At 42.7% G+C, this 22,217-nt stretch overlaps 1 pseudogene; it reads right to left on the bottom strand.

Moving 5' to 3' along the window:
* Positions 1 to 1,418: 1,418 nt before the first annotated feature.
* LOC120969067 (homoarginine-6-hydroxylase 2-ODD-233-like) lies at positions 1,419 to 21,874 on the bottom strand (annotated as a pseudogene).
* Between the last annotated feature and the right edge of the window lie 343 nt (positions 21,875 to 22,217).

Below are 22,217 nucleotides of genomic sequence, written 5' to 3' on the forward strand. Positions count from 1 at the left end.
CTAGGCTCGAATGGTAGATGTTACGGGCAACTGTATGTGAATCCCACTCCAAGGGATCGCCCTTCTCTATCCCAGATATGGCGGTTATGGAGTTGATGGCTCGTGTTTTTTTCTCTTTTGCTTTATTTGTATTGTTTTGTTTCTACTTACAACAAAAAACTTATTTATTTTATTTCTAATTACTTATGTATTTTACTTTAATTATTTTATTTTTATTTATTTTACTGCTGCTATTTTTACTTAATTTATTAAGGTTTATTTATTGTAGTTACTATAGTTTATTTTATTTTATTTTATTAAGGTTTATTTAGTTTTATTTATTTTATTAAGGTTTATTTATTTTATAAATATAAAAAATGAACATAGATGCGCTTATAGAGAAAATTAAACCTAAATTCATAGTAAATTTCTATGAAATTTACTGTGAATTTAGGTGAAATTCCCTGTATAAGGGCATCTATTTTCACTTTAAGAGAAGCTCAACAAGGCATAGAGGGACGGGCTTATAAACTGGTGTGAGCGCCCTTCGGTTGGCGAGGTGGGACTAAACACTGGCCGCAACTAGGACCAGCCCTTTAGTCCTGGTTTGTGGTAGGAACCGAGACTAAAGGGTGGTGGGCCAGGAGCGTGGCCCATTGGTCCCGGTTTGTCCCACCAACCGGGACCAACGGGTCCGGACGAGCCGGGACCAATGCCCCCACGAGGCCCGACAGGCCCCTGGCCGCATGAACCGGGACCAATGCTCACATTAGTCCCGGTTCGTGACTGAACCGGGACTAATGTGAATATTGCCCCGTGACCAAAGCCCAGTTTTCTACTAGTGAGACATCAACGACGAAATGTCCCCAACACGGGGGGAGAAACAACCATATAACTTTGCCTTCGTGTCCTCCTCGGAGCAAACACCAACTGCAATAGGAGGATGTGACGTCATTGCAGTCTGCAGCATAGCCGACACAAGGGAGATTCTACCCAGAGCAACCTCCGCCCGCTCCAAAAAGCAATCAATCATCATAAGATCGATAAGACAGAGTATTTTTCTTCTTCTTTATCTTCTTGCAAACACCGAGTGTAACTCACTGGAGTCACGAAACTTCATGGTTGAATCACTCACAATCAACGGCTCGCTATCAAAATGTATATCGAGCGCACTCACATAAACAGACAGAAACATTTCATTGATTATTGCACCGTATCAAAGTGATACAACCGCAAATGGTTTCAACTCCCGGTCTCCCTATATCATAAGCGCATCAAAATCCTGATAAGATAATAATCATAACGAGGATAAAGCATGCCGGATGGGACAAAGTTACAATGGCGCGCGGCGTGAAGTAACTAGAACAAGGCACATCAAAATCATGATTTCTATTGCCTAAAAAAACATGATTTGTAGCCTGTAAGCTGTGCATCGGACGTTACAGCACGAAGTTGTTCAGAACTTTCTTGACCAGACGCTCCCCGTACACCACCTTGTTGTACTTGGCAACGCGGCCCATTTTCTCCCGGCATAGCTCCGCAGGCTCAACCACGGCATCGAAGTTTGACTGTATATATGTGTGGCATAAGAAAGAATTTGAGTACAAAGGGCGGCATGTATAGAAATGGTTGGTTTTTCTAACCTAACAAAATGTTTTTTTGTCTTTCTGGATGCGCACATACCTCATTGAAGAAGGCAACAGATACACGGTAACGAGGGGAGTTATTGGAAACTCTATGGAGTGTGGGCTAATATATTCCATTACACCAAACCGAAAACCGAATAAGTACGATAGTCAGTAATGAGCATTTTTTCCTACACAGAAGTTGGAGTAGGATCAAGCATGTTTCATGTTTTGGAGGAGACTAACCTCTAGCATGTCACCAATGTTGCAGACAAAGGTTCCAGGGACTGGCTTTGCCTGTATCCACTCGCCAGACAGGTTTCTGACCTGAAACCATTGAGAAACTTGCGGTAAGCGTCGTACCCCTGTTGAGGGGCGCGCCTTCGTGTTTATAGGCAGGGGCTTATCCCTGATACGCATACAAGTTGTTTGAGAGGATTGCATCTTGAGGTACAATAAGGACATAGAGAGAGATAGAGATAAGCTAGTTCGGTTACAGAGAGAATCCTAGCTAATCTCCTAACAACCTACTCTATTCCTGATGTGAGAACATCCCAACTTGACAACCATATCTCGTGACATATGTGGTTTAACATCCTCCCTTAATCACAACTTGCTTGTTGAGATTATGCTTGAATTCTTCAAAGCTTCTCGTGGGCAATGCCTTCGTGAAACCGTCTGCTACCTGGTCTCTGGAATGTATAAAACGAATCTCCAATTTTCTGTCAGCAACTCTTTCTCTGACAAAATGAAAATCAATCTCTATATGTTTAGTTCTTGCATGAAAGACAGGATTAGTAGAAAGGTAAGTGGCACCAAGATTGTCACACCACAAACATGGAACCGGAGTGTGTCTCACACCCAATTCTTTTAGCATTGACTGCACCCATATAATTTCTGCTGTTGCATTTTCTAGAGCTTTGTATTCTGCCTCTGTACTTGACCGTGACACTGTAGCCCGTTTCTTTGCACATCATGATATAAGGTTGGGTCCAAAGAAAATAGCAAACCCACCAGTGGAGCGTCTATCATCAAGACACCCTGCCCATTCTGAATCAGAGAAGGCACTCACAAGAGTAGATGATGACTTGCTGAAAGTAAGACCAACATTCATAGTGTCTTTCACATATCTAACTATTCGCTTTGCAGCAGTCCAATGAGTTGTGGTGGGTGCATGAAGGAACTGGCATACTTTGTTTACAGCAAATGAAATATCAGGCCTTGTTAGAGTCAAGTATTGAAGCGCTCCTACTAGACTTCTATATCTGGTACTATCTTCCTGATTTAGTTGCTATCCTTCTATTAATGATAACTTTTCTGTACTGGATAAAGGTGTTGGTGATGACTTACAGCCTTGCAGCCCAACTCTTCTTACCAGATCAGCAGCATACTTTTCCTGAGACAGATGAAGTCCATCTTCATGTTTCTTAACCTCAATGCCTAGGAAGAAGTGTAGATCTCCCAGATCCTTAAGAGCAAACTCGGCACTTAGATCCTTGAGCAACCCTGATATAGCCTCATCTGATGAACTTGTGACAATAATATCATCAACATAGATAAGCACAAATATAGAGGTATTTGACTTATTATAAATGAACAATGAGGTATCTGACTTTAAAGAGACAAAACCGAGTGCTAGCGATTTTTGGCTGAGTCTTGAATACCATGCCCTAGGAGCTTGCTTCAATCCATACAAAGCTTTATCAAGTTTGCATACATGATAGGGTGCATTCTTATTTCAAACCCAGGAGGTTGTTTCATGTAAACTTCCTCTTCCAGAACACCATGGAGGAACGCATTCTGTACATCTAGTTGCCTGAGACTCCATCCCCTGGAAACAGCTAAGGACAGAACAAGACGAATAGTAGCAGCTTTTACAACAAGACTATAGGTACCCTCATAGTCTGTACCATAACGTTGTTTAAAGCCTTTTGCAACAAGTCTTGCTTTGTAGCGATCAATAGTTCCATCAGATTTTTTCTTGATTCTGAATACCCACTTGCAGTCAATAAGATTTTTACCTCGCCGTGGTGGAACTAGATGCCATGTTTTATTTCTATGGAGTGTCATGTATTCTTCTTCCATGGCTTTCTTCGATCGTGTGTCATTGAGCGCCTCTGCTAGAGTGCCAGGTTCACCTGTAGAACATGCTAACCCAAATTTAGTTTTATAATTAGTTCTCTGAATTACCCCTTGTTGGAGACGTGTACGCGGCACTGGCGCAGGAGATGAACTCGGAGCAGTTGCCGCAGAAGATCCCATAGGATCAGCAGCCGATCCCTGACCTCCAGCTGCATCTACGAGGCAGCTGGATCTTCTGTGGCATCGGGAGAAGGCGTGGCTGTTGCGCGCGGTGCAGAAGATCCCAAGCCCCGGGCCTCATCATTGCCGGATGATGGCGTGGGTCCGCCCGGATCAGCTCCGTGTCGCGAGCTGGTCACGGGCCCGACAGGACCAGCGCCGAATCTTGGTCTGGTTGGCGCCTCCAAATCCGTGCCTGTCTGCTGGCGCGGGCAACGCGTATAGACGCACAACGGATCACCAAGCCGAGTGACCGATGGACACATGGCAGAAGGCGATTGGCGCGGCTCGGTGGCATTTCTGGGCGGGTTGCATCATGCCGCGTGCCAAGCGGGGACTCGCTCCTGGCGCGCGCGGTGCCTGGCACTGTCTCTGGCCCCGCTGGCGCTCCGGATCCGGGTGCAGATCCGCTGACGGGTGTCAGCCGCGGCGACCCCGAGGAGGATATGTCCCCCGGTTGTGGACACATAAAATGAGCCCCTGTATACCTGATTTCTTCACTGTTTTGCTCGCGATTTTCACCATTTTCTTCGCGGTGTTCTTCTGCATCATCACAAGACTCACGCAGAATATTATCATGAGGGTTAGTCAGCAGTTGATCATCAGAATAATTTCCCCCGTGATCTGAGTTGGTGAGATGAGGAGGCAGAAGAAGAATCTCTTGCCGTAGCAAGGCACCAACATTGGGGTGTAGATCAGCGAAGGGGAATTTATTTTCATCAGAAATAACATCTCGAGATATATAGACACGGTCGATGGACACATCAAGGCATTTGACACCTTTGTGTTGTGGACTATATCCTAGAAAGACACACTGCGTGGATCGAAACATAAGTTTCCGTTTGTTGTATGGCCTGATGTTGGGCCAACAAGCACAACCAAAAAAACGAAGTGTTGTGTAGTCGGGTTTGGTATGAAGAAATCTTTTTACTGGAGTTTCATTATGAATCACACGACTAGGTAGCATGTTGATGAGATGGACAACAGTAAGAAACGCTTCATCCCAGAACTTTAGAGGCATGGAAGCTCTTGCTAGAAGAGCAAGACCAACTTCTACGATGTGCCTATGTTTGCGCTCGGCAGAACCGTTTTGTTGGTGCGCATGAGGGCATGACACATGATGGGAAATACCGATCTTTTGGAAAAATGAGTTAAGTTTCTCATATTCCCCTCCCCAATCAGATTGGAGAGAAATGATTTTGCTATCAAACTTATGTTCAACGAGTGCTTGACAATTGTGAAAAACTTGAAATCATCGGATCTTTTCTTAAGAAGATAAATCCAAGAATACTTGTTGTAATCATCGATGAAACTCACATAATATGGGTGTCTACCAACAGAACTAGGGGCAGGACCCCAAACATTGGAAAAAATGAGTTGCAACGGTTTGGTAAAAATGCTAGTAGATATTGGATATGGCAATTGATGGCTTTTAGCCTTTTGAGAAGAATCACAAATTGTTTCAATGCTACGCTCACCAACATACGGGAGCTTATTTTTCCTAAGCACTCGTTCAACTAAAGAAAAAGATGCATGCCCTAATCGATCATTCCACCGGGACGAAGGTAATTTGGTGACACCACATGCTTACTTATTGGATCTCCTAAGCTCGGGAATCAGCGGGTAAAGCCCTCGAACACATCTACCTCGATAGAGGATTTTCTTCGTGGCCTGATCCTTGATCAAAAAGAAATAAGGGTGAAACTCAAGGTAACCATGATTATCAATGGCAATACGGTGAATAGATAGGAGATTCATAGAAGCACTAGGGACATGTAGAATTTTTCTAAGATGTATTTTTCGATGAGGGTTTTTTATAACTGAATGACCAACATGCTGAATCCTCATACCTCCTCCGTTTGCGGTGTGTATTTTCTCCTGGCCATGGTACTTTTCCCTCATAGTGACCTTCTCTAGCTCACCAGTGATGTGATTCGTGGCGCTGCTGTCGACATACCAGTTGGTATCGACTCCATAGGACCCCTGTGCTGCCCCGGCAACTTTTTCATCCTGAGAAGAGGTGTCATCATCCTCCTCAAACCTGTACCAGCAGTCTTTGGCGGAGTGACCCGGCTTGCCGCAGATCTGGCAGCGGATCGCATCAGGGCGGGAGTTTTTGTTATTGGAGGAGTTGCGGCGACCCCTGTTGTTGGAAGAGGGGGGCCGCCCGCCGGTGCCATTGCTGCGGGAGTTGGTGTTGTGGTTGCCGCCGCTGATCTTGCCCTTGGTCCGTGGTGGTCCACGGTACCGCGAGGAGCCGCCGCCGCGGCCTCGAGCAGCAGCGTTGGCGGAGCTTTTGAAGCCGCCGCCGGAGCCCGAGTAGAGAGTCGCCCTCTGATCGAAATTGCTCATCATGGCAAAGATCTCATCGAGGGAGGCGGGGACGGTTTTGGCGTTAACAGAAGACACCAGTGGCTGGTACTCCATATCTAGCCCGGCGAGGATGTACGAGCCCAGCTCGTCATCTTGCAGGGGTTTGCTGGCGGCGGCAAGCTCGTCCGCCAGTGCGCGCATGTGCGTGAAGTACGCCACGACCGTCTGCTGCCCCTTCTGCGCGTTGGCCAGTGCTATGCGCACGTTGTTGACGCAGGCCACGGACTACGAGGAGAACATGTTCGCCAACGCAGACCATAGCTCGTGGTCATGGGAGATTGAAGTGACCTGCACAAGCACTTCTTTTGACAGATTGTTAAGCAAGTATCCAAGTACCTGCTGATCCTCCCTAACCCAGATCGAGTGAAGTGGGTTCAGCGACGTTTCTTCCTTCTCGTCCTTGTCCTTGGTGGTGATCATCCGGACGGGCTCCAGCACGGTTCCATCGGCATAGCCGAAGAACCCTGCACCCCTAAGCTAGGGCGTGATCTGGGCACGCCAGAGCACATAGTTGCCGCGGGTGAGCTTCTCCGTGATTTGGCCGGTGAGGCTGCCCTGGGAAGTGCTGGAGGAAGACATGGTGGAGCTTTTTTGTGGAGATGGAAAGACCTAGATGTAATGGAAGAGACCTGCTCTGCATACCATGAGAAACTTGCAGTAAGCGTCGTACCCCTGTTGAGGGGCGCGCCTTCGTGTTTATAGCCAGGGGCTTATCCCTGATACGCATACAAGTTGTTTGAGAGGATTACATCTTGAGGTACAAGAAAGACATAGAGATAAGCTACAGTAGTAGAAAAGGGTCATCTGTCCCGGTTGGTAAGGGCCTTTTGTCCCGGTTGTTGAACCGGGACTAAAGGGTCGTTACTAATGCCCTAGCCCTTTAGTCCCGGTTCTTACACGAACCGGGACAGATGGGCCTCCACGTGGCCGCTGCGGCCAGCCCAGGCAGGAGGGCCTTTGGTCCCGGTTGGTGACACCAACCGGGACCAAAAGGCATCCACGCGTCAGCATTTTAGTGGCTGGGGTTTTTGTTTTTCTTTTGAAAGGGGGGAGGGTTTAGGGGGTAATTTAGGGTGTGTAAGCTAGCTAACAGAGAGAACTGTCCTCTCTTATTTCCGTGCTATCATCGTAATAACAAGTCCTACTAATCATCATCATACAACTTCTACTCGTTATTAATAACAAGTCATACGATCATCATCCTCATAGTCATCGAACCAACCCTACTTAATTGTTCTTAGCACATGATCATCAGTATTAGGTAGGACCTAAATACCCTCTTTAAGGTAAAATAGCATAAAACAATATAGACCCCGACTCTCCATTATGGAGAATGGAGATCATCCCATCTCCAATTTTTGCGCTTCGCTTCCTTTTTCTTCCAAGAACCTCCTTGCGACTGTCCATACATTTTTTCCATTCTTTGATTTTCATGTCTCCACTTCTTTTAGAAATCCGGTATGGACAGTTGAGATTCGTAGGATGACCTGCTTGTATGTTCAAAACATCAAGCCTACCATTCTGATACATCAAATGAGGCACACAATCCTCTGGGATTATCTGTTGAAAAACATAGTAATAACTTCATAGTTAGCAATGATGTACTAGTTTTAGAAGTATGCAAAAGATGCACGGATGTCGTAATAGTAAGAAATCTTACCAGGGTATCTCCATAGTAGTTACCGTAGTTCAACATGTGCACTAGTGACACGTATTGACCATAATGTGGAGGAGTTTTACAATAGATATTGTAATTCTCAAGATCAGTACAAAATCCGACCAAATGAGTTTTCTCCTTATAAGTTAACTCAGAGCCATCGGTGTAGTAGGTTCTGTCTACCATGTTCCGCACATTGTTTGAACAATCAAAATAAGCTGTCAATGAAAATAAGCTGTCAACTATTTTGAAATGAACAATATAAATTAGCTAATAACTATGTTTGAGAAACTCACATAGCGGTAGAATTGGAGGCGTATCAACAAGGACCCAAATGTCCATATTGTCTTGCACGATGTCAGGATCACCAAGATCCATGGTGAGAAGCATACCCTCATCAAAACCATACATCTTGCAAAATGCTTCCCAATTTTTGCAACCAAAATGGGTTACGCTCTCAGAATTATACAGATTTACTTCAAAATCTATATCATGATGGGTCCTTAGGTGAATTTTCTTTGTTTCCGTACTTTCATGGTCTTCAAAACCCATCCTCTCCAAGACGTAGCGTCTTGCATGGCATGGGATAAGCTAGTCGAATTGTAAAAGATGAAAAGTACACGTTGAAATAGTTGAAGTCGTGCTTAATTACGAAAAAATAACACTTGTCGTCGTTGCATACCGTTTCAACATCGAAGGTCTCCTCCAGCTTAATACTGAAGTGCCGATCTTCGTCCAGGTGAGGCCTGTCGCACTGACCTCGGTCGTCGTGGCACCAGTCGCACTCCCCCAGGAGACTTTCGTCGTCCGAGTACGACATTTCCTATGTTCATAATTCAAATATTAAACGTCTACAATTAAATATATGTACTAAAAAACCTAAGTTAGATCATTATTATTCATCATGGGTTGACTATCGGTTTGTCGAGTCTTTTCTTGAAAACTCTCAGCTCACGTGGTGTATACATTCGACCGTTGGTGATGGTCGCTCCTCCATTTGTCCCCGAGTGCATTACACCAAAATGTGTAGCACACGGGAACAGAGGAGAAGCGACCCCCACGACAACAGTCGGGATTCTTCGTCCTCTCATATATATATATGGTGGAACTCTCCCTCACTGATTCCTCTCTGACATTGGCGACCGTCGGTGATGGTAGCTCCTCCTTTCGTTCTCGAGTGCATTACACCAAATTTTCTAGCACACGGGAACGAAGGAGAAGCTACCCCCACGACAACAGTCGGGATTCTTCGTCCTCTCATATATGGTGGAGACTCGACAGACTTAAAGTCAACCCGAAATATCGTTTAATTATCTTTCTAAAAGAGGATTTGGCTGGTCTCACCTCGATGTCGGAGGGGGCGGTGACGGGGATGACGGCGGGGATGATGGAGGGGCCGGGGGCTCCTAGATTTCTGCGAAAACAAAAACCCTATAAGCTATCAACTAATCATATGCATACGCCTTGCATAGTGCTCTCCAATTTTAGCATTCAAAGTAGGAGTAGTTTTCCATTTTGAGCATTCAATAAGCAAAATCAAATCACAAAATAAAGTAGTATTCAAATTAGGATGCATTCAATTATAAGCAAAACTACATCATCTCCATGCGTCCGTACATCGTCGAATATTATCACTAATACACCTCGAATACTATCATACATATAGCATCGCTAGTACAGCTAGAACCGTAGTGCCCGACGGGTATCGGCGCAGGCGGTGGACACCCAAAGGGACGGAACCATCACAGGATCATAGCTCCAGTGAGATCCCTGAAGAACCTGCCAGGTATTGTCGTACCTGCCCTCCAACGCAACCATGTAGCGACGGACGTGCTGGTCCTCCTCGCTGACACGGTGACGTACCACCTCCGCGGTGTCCGGAAGCCTCGGCACCGTCACTGGCCCACGCGACCGCCACCAAACAAGGATCGGGTCAACGACGGGTTGGCTCCTCACCAACCTACGCCCACCGGAAGGTAGCACCTCCCAAAACCAGCCCGGCGGAGCCCAATCCCGGACAGGGCCCCTCTGATCAAGCCGGCCTCCTCCGCCGAGTCGACGACAAGGATGCGGGATAGGCATCGTCGACGTCGATGCAGGAATAATTGCTTTAACTAAAAAAACAAACTAGTTCTATTAATTTCCTTGCTAAAAATGAACTACTTCTATAGTAAAATAAACTAGTTTTGTTAAATCAACTACTTCAACTACTAATTAAGCACTAACTATAAATAAAATAAAGTAGTACTTACTAAAAATAAACTACTTCTATATATAGTAAAATAAAGTAGTTTTATTAAGTAATCAACTAGTTCAACTAAAAATAAACTAACTTTAAATGCACTAACAGTAGAACTAATAACCTAAAATGCACTAAATCAACTAACCTTAAATGTAACTTTTGCAACACAATTTTTTCCTCTCCGATCCTCTTCTAACCATAAACATTGAACAAAAATAAAACTATACAGCCTAAAAATGCTATGAACAAAAAAAACTATGAACACATACACATACATCCATCCATATACATGCATATCCATCCATCCATACATACATACATCCATATACATACATACATACATACAAAAACAGGGGCGGCGGCGTGGCGCAGGGGGCGGCGGCAACGCACAGGGGCAACGGCAGCCGCGGCAGCGCACGAATCGGGATGGGAAGGGGCTCACTGGGGGCTCGAGGCAGGACGGCGACGAGGCCGGTGACGAGGACGACGACGAGGCCGGCAACGATGACGGCGACGAGGACGGCGGGCTCGTGGGGGAGGGGTTACGTGCGCGGCGAGGGCTCGGGGAGGAGTGGCTCGGGGGCGGCGACGGCGACGGCGAGGACGACGTCGACGGCGGGTCAGGGGCGGGGCGACGGCGTCGGGGCAGGGGCTCGGGGCGGCGGCGACGACGACGAGGAACGGCCTGGCGGCGTCGGGGGGAATGGTAGCAGTTGGCGAAATTTTCACAAGTGCTACCTTATATAACAAAACCAATGGTACCGGTTCGTGGCACCAACCGGTACCAATGCCCACCTATGGTCCCGGTTAGTGCCACGAACTGGGACCAAAGGTCTCTTTTCGGCAGCCCAAAGGGCGGGAAACTGAGGCCTATGGTCCCGGTTGGTGGCACGAACCGGGACCATAGGTGGGCATTGGTACCGGTTGGTGCCACGAACCAGTACGAATGCCCACCTATGGTCCCGGTTGGTGGCATGAACCGGGACCATAGGCCTTGTGCTGGCACGGTGCGGTGGGAAGTTTAGTCCCACCTCGCTAGTTGAGAGGGGCTTGGAGTGGTTTATAAGCTTTGCTGCCGCCACCCTCTCGAGCTCCTCTCTATTGCAGGCTTACGGGCCTAATCTCTACTTTGCCATGCCTGTTGGGCCTATTGGGCCTTCTGCGAGCCTGAATCCTGGCCCATTGTAGGGTTTCTAGTCGTATTCAGGCCGTGGAGGTCCAGTAGGTGGCATTTTTTCTTTTTCTTTTTTATTTCTACTTAAAACTGAATATTTATAGTTTTTTAGTGATTTCTTTTTTGCTTTTAGGTCACAAAAATTATAAACTTTCTGTTAGTGGCATTAGTTTTAAAATTTATTTTTTTAAATGTATGTGAATCACTAGTTTTATGAATAAATTTACTATAAAAACAGATTTTTGAGTGATTCCATTTCTTCTATTTAATATTAATATGTTTTATCATTATACTCAATTTGGTAATTTTAGGTTATTTTAAATATCTATTTTAATCAAAACCAGATTTTGTTAATTTTTTTGCTATTAAATTCTTTTTGCTATTAATGTTTTGAACAAAAAATACTTTGTTAATATAAGTTGCATAAAATTCATATAATTTTAGTTTCAAAAATACTAGAGGTTTATATAAGCTTTTTAGTTGATTCCTTTTGCTATTATAGTTTTATAAAAGCTTTTTAGTTGATTCTTTTTGCTATTGAAGAATATTATAGTTTTATTTTAGTTCATCAAAACAGAATATTTTAATTGATTTTAGTTTTTTAGTTGATCATAACAAATATTATAGTTTTATGCATTTTATTATTTTTCATGCATTTACTGCTTTTTTGAGCTATAAGACCCGGAAATTGAAAAGCATTTCAAATGAACTCCGAAAAGGTTGAAAATTGGCATGGTATCATCATTTCACCCACATAGCATGTGCAAGAAAGTTGAGAGGATTACGGCAAAAATTAGATGCACTTCATGTACAAAACGGACAATCTCTTTCGAAGTATCAGGATTTCATACGGAAACTCGTCTGTTACAAAGAGATTTCATTTTTTAAAACTTATTTGAACTCCTGACTTTTTGTGTGTTCAAAATGCACCATTCAAAGCCGCATCATCATTTTTCAATCCTTTCTGACTTCATTATTTATTTTTCATGCATTTACTAATTATTTTGAGCTATAAGACCCTAAAATCGAAAAGCATTTCAAATGAACTCTGAAAAGGTTGAAAGTTGGCATGGTATCATCATTTCATCCACATAACATGTGCAAGAAAGTTGAGAGGGTCCCGGCAAAAGGTGGATGCACTTCGTGTACAAAACGGACCATCTCTTTCGAAGTATCAGGATTTCATACGGAAACTCGTCTGTTACAAAGGGATTTCATTTTTTAAAACTTATTTGAACTCCTGACTTTTTGTGTGTTCAAAATGCACCATTCAAAGCCACATCATCATTTTTCAATCCTTTATGACTTCATTTGTTATTTTTCATGCATTTACTAATTATTTTGAGCTATAAGACCCTAAAATTGAAAAGAATTTCAAATGAACTCTGAAAAGGTTGAAAGTTGGCATGGTATCATCATTTCATCCACATTGCATGTGCAAGAAAGTTGAGAGGGTCCCGGCAAAAGGTGGATGCACTTCGTGTACAAAACGGACAATCTCTTTCAAAGTATTAGGATTTCATACGGAAACTCGTCTGTTACAAAGGGATTTCATTTTTTAAAACTTATTTGACCTCCTGACTTTTTGTGTGTTCAAAATGCACCATTCGAAGCCACATCATCATTTTTCAATCATTTCTGACTTCATTTGTTATTTTTCATGCATTTACTAATTACTTTGAGCTATAAGACCCTAAAATTGAAAAGCATTTCAAATGAACTCTGAAAAGGTTGAAAGTTGGCATGGTATCATCATTTCATCCACATTGCATGTGCAAGAAAGTTGAGAGGGTCCCGGCAAAAGGTGGATGCACTTCGTGTACGAAACGGACAATCTCTTTCGAAGTATCAGGATTTCATACGGAAACTCGTCTGTTACAAAGGGATTTCATTTTTTAAAACTTATTTGAACTCCTGACTTTTTGTGTGTTCAAAATGCACCATTCAAAGCCACATCATCATTTTTCGATCCTTTATGACTTCATTTGTTATTTTTCATGCATTTACTAATTATTTTGAGCTATAAGACCCTAAAATTGAAAAGAATTTCAAATGAACTCTGAAAATGTTGAAAGTTGGCATGGTATCATCATTTCATCCACATAGCATGTGCAAGAAAGTTGAGAGGGTCCCGGCAAAAGGTGGATGCACTTCGTGTACAAAACCGACAATCTCTTTCAAAATATCAGGATTTCATACGGAAACTCGTCTGTTACAAAGGGATTTCATTTTTTAAAACTTTTTGTGTGTTCAAAATGCACCATTCAAAGCCACATCATCATTTTTCAATCCTTTCTGACTTCATTTGTTATTTTTCATGCATTTACTAATTACTTTGAGCTATAAGACCCTAAAATTGAAAAGCATTTCAAATGAACTCTGAAAAGGTTGAAAGTTGGCATGGTATCATCATTTCATCCACATTGCATGTGCAAGAAAGTTGAGAGGGTCCCGGCAAAAGGTGGATGCACTTCGTGTATAAAACGGACAATCTCTTTCAAAGTATCAGGATTTCATACGGAAACTCGTCTGTTACAAAGGGATTTCATTTTTTAAAACTTATTTGAACTCCTGACTTTTTGTGTGTTCAAAATGCACCATTCAAAGCCACATCATCATTTTTCAATCCTTTCTGTCTTCATTTGTTATTTTTCATGCATTTACTAATTATTTTGAGCTAGAAGACCCTAAAATTGAAAAGCATTTCAAATGAACTCTGAAAAGGTTTAAAGTTGGCATGGTATCATCATTTCATCCACATAGCATGTGCTAAAAAGTTGAGAGGGTCCCGGCAAAAGGTGGATGCACTTCGTGTACAAAACGGACAATCTCTTTCGAAGTATCAGGATTTCATACGGAAACTCGTCTGTTACAAAGGGATTTCATTTTCTTGAACTTATTTGAACTCCAGACTTTTTGTGTGTTCAAAATGAACCATTCAAAGCAGAGACTGATTTCGAATGGTGCATATTCAACACACAAAAAGTCTGTAAAGATCGCCAATCCCAACATAAAAAATGAGCATAGATGCGCCTATAGAGAGAATTCAACCTAAATTCATAATAAGTTTCTATGAATTTCAGAGAAATTCACTCTGAATTTAGGTTAAATTCCCTGTATAAGGGCATTTATTTTCATTTTGAGAGGAGCTCAACAAGGCAGAGAGGGACGGGCTTATAAACCGGTGTGAGCGCCCTTCAGTTGGCGAGGTGGGACTAAACTCTGACCGCAACGAGGACCAACCCTTTAGTCCCTGTTTGTGGCACAAACCGGGACTAATGGTCATGGGCCAGGGGCGAGTCGCATTGGTCCCGGTTCGTGCGTGGAACCGGGACCAAAAGGTCCAGACGAACCGGGACCAGTGGCCCACGTGGCCCGGCCGGCCCCCTGGGCTCACGAACCGGGACTAATGCACCCCATGGGTCCCGGTTCGTGCAGAACCGGGACTAATGGGCTGGCCAGGCCCGAACGAAAGCCCTGTTTTCTACTAGTGCTAGTTCGGTTACAGAGAGAATCCTAGCTAATCTCCTAACAACCTACTCTATTCCTGACGTGAGAACATCCCAACGTGACAGCCATATCTCGTGACATATGTGGTTTAACAACCATAATATATAGCAAAGAATTTTCGAAGTGCTTTTTTCTTGATGATAGAGCATGCAAAGGGAACATACAAACAAAAATGTAACATGTATATGACAGTGAGATCCTAATAAAGAGACAAGTACATCAAGAGCACAAATGCCATCATCTTGGTTAACTAGTGTCAAAAGGCCTATAGTTTAACAAAATGACGTTAATGATTTCCAAGATTTTTTTATGTAAACTGCAAGACCCTCCACTGATCTTGGGTGGCAACAAAAATGCAGAAAGTATATGATTTTCCAAGGAAGTAAGCAAAGCATACTAGTCCAACTGACCGTAATCCGTGTGAGCTCCACTGAATTAGCCACATAATGCATGAACAAAGAAGAAAAGCAGAGTGAGATGTATCCACGCAAGTGAGCAGAATTTGTGCAGAACATACCAGAAAACATCAATGGTTTATTTATTTATTTTTGCTTACCATCCAGTATCAGTGCGTTGCTCCTGTGGAATACTAGCTGGGGCTGGATACCCAATCAGCCTGAGATAGCAGAAGGGATCTCCCGCCGTTCCGCCTTCCAAAGCATACGACGGCGCACCTAGTGCCAAGGCTATACCTCGCATGATCTTCCTTGAAAGATCTGCAAAGGAAAAATGTCATGATAAGCATCACTAGTAATGACCACGATCGTAAAAGAGTAATTGGAGTGGTTAACATGGAGCTGAGTGGGGAATTTCTTCCCCTCACCAACTTCGACAAATCAAAAAAAGAATGGAGCTGAGTGGTAACCTCGAAGAAGCCTGGCATAGTTATCTAGGAGTACTTTAAAATTTGATGGGCAACCGGGCCTGCATGTAAGAGGAAAACAATCAATTCATTAAATACAAGTACTCTGGTTCATATAATTGTACTCCTCAAGAAATATGGGTCAGATGGAGTACTTCCTCCAATCCATACAAACTGTAGGCCTTTAGGACATGCTTCCATCTCCGAAATTATACTTTTACCATATAATTTCGTTGAAAACATGTTGTTTCACATGAAAATACATCTTATAAAGGTAGTATATTTCTTGATAAATCTAGTAATAAGAGCTTGAGGTTTTGACTCAAATCAAATTCCTGATGCATGAGACAAGCAGGAACCTTTTGGTGACTTCTAGAATAAGCTGCAAAAATCTGCCCCTACCCAGCTTATTCTAGAAGGCCAACCAAATTTATTTTTTTAGAAGCCGAGTAATTAAGACTTGATTAATAGGCTTCTAAAAAGAAAATTTTGGTTGGGCTTCTAAAATAAGCTGGGTAGGGAGCAGTTTATTCTGGAAGCCCAGAAAAGCTAGCAAAAGAACTGGCCCTAAACCCTTTCCTCAAGAAGTGCTAAAAACTTGAGTGGTGCTCTAGATTAGAGATGGGATTGGGAAACATACCACAAATTATCTCCTTCCAAATGCTTGCCGAGATCTCCATACTTGCCCAGTTCGATATGTGCATAGGATTGCCATGTGTTGTTTGTTGTGATAGTTTATCAGTTGACAAGTCTGAATAACTTAACTGAACAAGTATGACAAGAATGAAGACTCAAACATGGGGGATAATAGTGTTGCACACTACTTAGCGAACTTTGGACATAGTGGGGATAGCACCGCTTGCTCAACCCGGCAGTTTGACCCATGGGTTTGGTCGCCCGTGGGCACCCTACCCGAATGGTTATGGTATGGGTCGCCATCTTTGCCCATGGGTCTTACCCACGGGTAACCCGATTAGTCGTGAGTAGGGTATAGGCATAGGTTCGTGCCCGTGGGTTACTCGATGGGTTGCCTGATTAGTATATTATAATAATTAAATACATGTGCAAGCTATCTATATCTAACAAAATATGTAGAATACCGTGATATCATCATGCCTTTTAAGTATCTTGCAGCCCACATCATGTGGCCATGACAAATTGGCAGCACCCCATAATGCCCATTCACAACTTTCTCAACTACAGAATTTGTATGAAATCACTAATTAAGGAGTACTCTTTTCAAAGAACACTCCGACCTCCGCAGGTCGTGACAAGTGGCGCATTGCATGCGCGCCACCTGTCGCAACCACAGAGTTTTCTCTTTTTTTGTACATCCGTTTATTAAAAATGTTTTATCTCTTAAACTGTGCGTCCAAATCTCAAACCGTTTTCATCATTGGATTCCTTGGGTTGAGAGATCTTGAAAACTAGATCCCATGTTGATAGGTTTTGACGAACTATTTTTCAAGAAAATAATTAGACAAAAAAACTGAACAAAAAAACCGAATCGGGAGCATTTTTTCCCTTTCCAAAAGGGGCATGGTTGTGCCTCTCGTGAAAGCAAAACTGTTCCTTTCGCGAAAGAAAAAAAAACTTGTTTCTTTTTGTTTCCAAGAGGCACGGCCGTGCCTTTTGTGAAAGCACAACCGTGCCTCTCACGGAAGCAAAACCGTGCCTCTCATGGAAGGGGAAAAAAAAATAGAAAACGCGTTTTTTTTCGTTTCCGAGAGGCACGGTCGTGCTTCTCAGGAAAGCACCACTGTGCCTCTCGCGGAAGCAAAAATAAACAAATACGTGTTTTTTTCATTTCCGAGAGGCACGGCTGTGCCTCTTGAAAAAGCACAACTGTGCCTCTCGCGGAAGTTCAAAAAAAATGAAACATGTTTTTTTCGTTTTCCGAGAGACACGGGCGTTCCTCTCGCGGGAGCAAAACTGTGCCTCTCGCACAAGAAAAAAATTTGTTTTTCACACAAAGTTTCTTTTGCCAGAAGTTAAAAGAAGAAAGGTGAAAATCCAAAAAGTTCAAAACCAGAAAAATCATTTAAAAGGCCGAAAGGTCGTGTAAAAAAATAAAAAAAGAACAAAATCCGAAGGAAGCACCCAGAGCGCGACAAGTGGCGCCCTCTTAGCCCGCCCCAATTGATTGTTGGGAGGCTCCCGAAGAAACGCTCGCCGGCTAGTCCCGAATTTGTGATTACAATTTTGTGAAAGACCGTGAGACATGCAACAGGTCCATGGGCCAGCTAGCCCATGTTAATTGCTATTACCTGCAGCCACAGCAAATAGCATAGATGTTGCTGAAAAAAAAAGCAAATAGCACAGACTCGGTAGTTTTAGTACCACCTCGTCAACTCAGTGAGACTCAAGTAGGACCACCGCTATAAAAGGAGGCTTGGGGGGAGGCTAAAGTTCCAGCCGGTGGTCGGCCCTTTGACGGCACATTGGTGCAGCTCAGACCCAATGGGTGCCCAATCACATCGGGTTACCCGATGGGTTTGGACATGAGTCTGAAATCAAGGACCTGGCTAGAGAGCGTCTAAGCGTCCGTTTGTATCATCGAATGCCGTATTATTTATAGAAATTCATACCATCGAGTGCCGTATTATTTATAGAAATTCGTACCAAAAGTTCAATTGATTCATCTGTATACACTTTCAAAAAGAGAGCACTTTTGTCCTCTATCATCATATTTTTCGTGCACATGTGATCTTGGACCTCATCGGCTTCATGTTCATTTATTTGGGGTTCAAAATGTTTAAACCCCCATAACGTTCGATTCAAGCGTCAAAATCCTATTTCGTTTTCATCGTTGGGATTCTCGCGACGAGTTCTTCAAAATTAGATCCCATATTAGTAGATTTTGTCGAACTTCTTTTAGGCAACTTTGGGTGCGATGGAGGCAACTTTAGTGCTATAGAGAAGCAACTTTATTTTTTCCCTAGTATGACTGCCTATTAGTTGGTTTGTGTAAAAATGAGAAAATCACACAAAACATGAGGCACCTTGATCTCCCCCTAGCAACTCGATGTCACACTGTGTGCAACTTCTACTCATCTTGCGTGTAAAAAAATTCAAGCAATTGTACTAACAAAATCCAAGAAATTGTATTACCAAAACACAATGCAAAACTGGTTCTAGCAATACCAAGCAAATGTTTTACCAAACCACAATGCGAAAACTGTTCTAGCAAAAAACCGAGCAACTATCCCACAAAACCAAGCAAATGTATTACCAAACCACAATGCAAAACTGCTCTAGCAAAATTGAGCAACTATCCTACAAAACCAAGCACCTGTACTATCCAATCTAAGCAACGACATTACTAAAAAAGTAACTATGAAAAAATTGTAGCAAAACCAAGCAACTGTCCCTAGCATTAGTACTTAGATTGTCTACTTTAGGCAGAAAAGACGTATGAACATCTTGAATAGCCTTTGTGGACAACTATCTGATCCCCTCCCCATGCAACTTATCTATTCTAGCAAAAATCCAAAAACAACTCAATTACAAAGAAACACACAAAATGAAAAATTGTTCTAGCAAAAAAATCCAAGCAACTGTCTAGCAAAACCAAGCATCTGTATTACAAAAAAACAATGCAAAAACCTGTTCAAAACGAATCTAAGCAACTGCCCCAACAAATCAGGAGAACTTAACAATGATAATTAATTGCCTAACAATGATGCCCAGTTGCATGCCAATGCTAAGTAGTTGGATACGGTACTAGGAGAAGTTGTATGTCGGTGTAGTTCATGTTACCTATACTCTGAAATATAGTGTTAGCATACTCGATAGTTGGGTAGACAACTTATATGTGAATTTAGTGAAGATGATAGTCATGGGAGGCAACTTATAAGGACTTCTTGTTTTTTATCAGTATAAGGACTTCTTGTTGATTGGCAATCATAGTAGGCAAACTAAGAAGTTGCTTTGCTATAACACTAAAGTTGCCTCTGTAGCACCCAAAGTTGCTCTAAAAAATAGTTTGTCGAAACATATTCATATCGGATCTCATTTTGAAGAACTCGTCACGAGTAACCCAACAATGAAAACGAATCTAAATTCCGATGCTCGAATCAAAAGTTATGGCTTTTTAATTTTTATAAAATCCAAAAAAATGCATGCACTTTTCCTTTCTTGACTTGTGCAAAGGGAGCCTTTGAAGGGACAAGGACCAGATAGTTTTCTATTTTTGTAGTGTAATCATGACACGGGACGAGGACCAGCTAGTTTTTATGGTAGGTCTGCTCAGATGCACCCCATGTTATGTGAAATTTTTGTCGCGTAGCGCGTGCGCTCGGGTAGTGGCGAAGCTACCAATACAAAGTAGGACGGGCCGGACTGATTCTGCCGCTAAATCTAGGTTGCAATCTTGTAATGATCTGTAAAATAGTCTGATCCTGTGTATAGTTTTGTAATTTTGCTAAAAGTCTGAGCAGACCCATTGCCTATTCGGCCACAACGTCCAGACCAAGATCACACTACTGATCCACAATACCGCAAAATCTTTAAGGACATCCGCAGCCACGCTGTCCGAAAAATTACAAGTTCACAGATTAAAAGAAAAAGTTCATGAAATTGTTTCACAATAAAAAGGTTCACGTGTTGAAAAAGCTTACGAGAATTTAAAAAGGTTCATAAATTAGAAACAGTTTACTAATTCAGAAAAGTTAACAAATTTAAAAAGTCCACCAGTTTGAAAAACGTTCACGGATAATAAAAGTTCATGAAAATTTTGAAAAAGTTCATGGAATACAAAATATTTCAAGAAAATTGAAAAAAGTTCATCGATATTAAAATAAAGTTCATCAATTTTGAAAAAAATTCATCGATTTTCATAAAAGTTCACATATTTTAAAAAAAGTTCATTGATTTTGCTAAAAGTTCATCGAATTAGAAAAAAGTTCATCGAATTTGAAAAAAGTTCATCGAATATGAAAAAAGGTTTATAAAATTTAAAAAAGTTCATTGAAATTTTAAAAACAATTCATCAAATTTTAGAGAAAAGTTCATCAGTTTCGCAAAAAAAGTTCACCAAACCAGAAAAAAAAAGGAAAGTAACAATGGAAGTAATAAAAGAATAACAATGTTGAAAATATCAAACATGGTTGAGTGGCGTGGTGGTTAGTGCATTGCGTCGCGGCACAGCAGATAAGTGGTTCGACTCACCCCGCAATCGCACTTCTTTTGCTTTGCTCTTTTGAAAACGAAGAAGAAGAAGAAAAACTACTACAGACTAAAACAGGTAAATGGGCCAGCCAACCTAACGCGGCTGCAGGCGCCGGTTAGGAAAATTGCCCTTAACCGGCGCCTGCAGCGCCGAATAGGAAATGCCGCCAACGGAACCTATGTTTGCCTGTTATTGAAAACAACTATGTTTGCCTATTTCTCAAAAGAAAAAGAAAAACTATGATTGCCTCAAAATAGAAAAAAAACAATGGAACCTATAGTTGTTGATCCTGCGGAGCCTACCCAAAGGATCAAGCCGGATCATAGGAAGTGGGTGATGCATTTTTGTATTTCTGCGCAGTAGCACGCGTATATATAACCGGAAAATCATGCCACACACATCACAGCCTCAAGACGGATGGACGAGATTATGAGAGCTAGATAGCTCGTCCTCCAAAACGCCCCACCCTTTCAATACAGACTACATACGGGACATGGAGTTTCTTAGCCCGAGCTCATATGAGCTCGGGTGAACAGTAAAATTAAAAGAAAAAGAGAAAAACACTTCAAAAAAAATCTGATTTTTTTAGTGACAAACATTGACAAAAGTTTCAATGCTTGCCAAATTTTATCGTGAAATGACATTTGTAGAAGGCGGGGCGGCTGGAGTACCTGGATCTTGGTGGCGTGCATGGGGAGGAGGACCTCGGCCCTGCCGTCGCCGTTGGCGTTGAGGTCGGTGACGAGCGGCAGCGGGAGGCGTCGTGCTTGTAGCCGTCGTCCGAGAGGTGGTACCACGCCTCACGGGAGGATAGGTCGCCCTCGTGCTACTCAACCGGCCCTCGTAGTCGGAGGAATGGCTCAGCTTGGAGGATCACGGTTGGAACTGAAGGAGAATCGAGGAGGTGAGTGGGCTGACTTGGAACGAGAAGAAGACGGCGAATGATGCGAGGAGGAGGATGCCCAGGTCGCGCTTCCGCATCTTCGCTTTCACTACTGCTTCACTAGACGAGCCATGGTTGTCATCGCCATCTGGCTCGTCAGATACCCTCAGGAAGTCAGGATTGTCTGAAAAAAAGATACCCCCAGGAAAATAAATGTAAAGTGGAATAAACTGAAAATTGTGAAATGAAGTATGTGCAAGTTGCTTGAGTTTCTTTGTGCGAAATGAAGTTCCCCTTTCATCTCACATACAAATCCACTAGAGTAAAATTACACATTGATCAGCCATCGATGTCATATAAACTGAATCTTAGTATGATCTCATATTATATCGTTCCATTTCAGCTTTCAAAGTCCAATGCACTCTCCATGTCTCTTCATTC

The sequence above is a fragment of the Aegilops tauschii genome, chromosome 7 (assembly GCF_002575655.3).
Source record: "Aegilops tauschii subsp. strangulata cultivar AL8/78 chromosome 7, Aet v6.0, whole genome shotgun sequence".
Lineage (NCBI taxonomy): Eukaryota > Viridiplantae > Streptophyta > Magnoliopsida > Poales > Poaceae > Aegilops > Aegilops tauschii.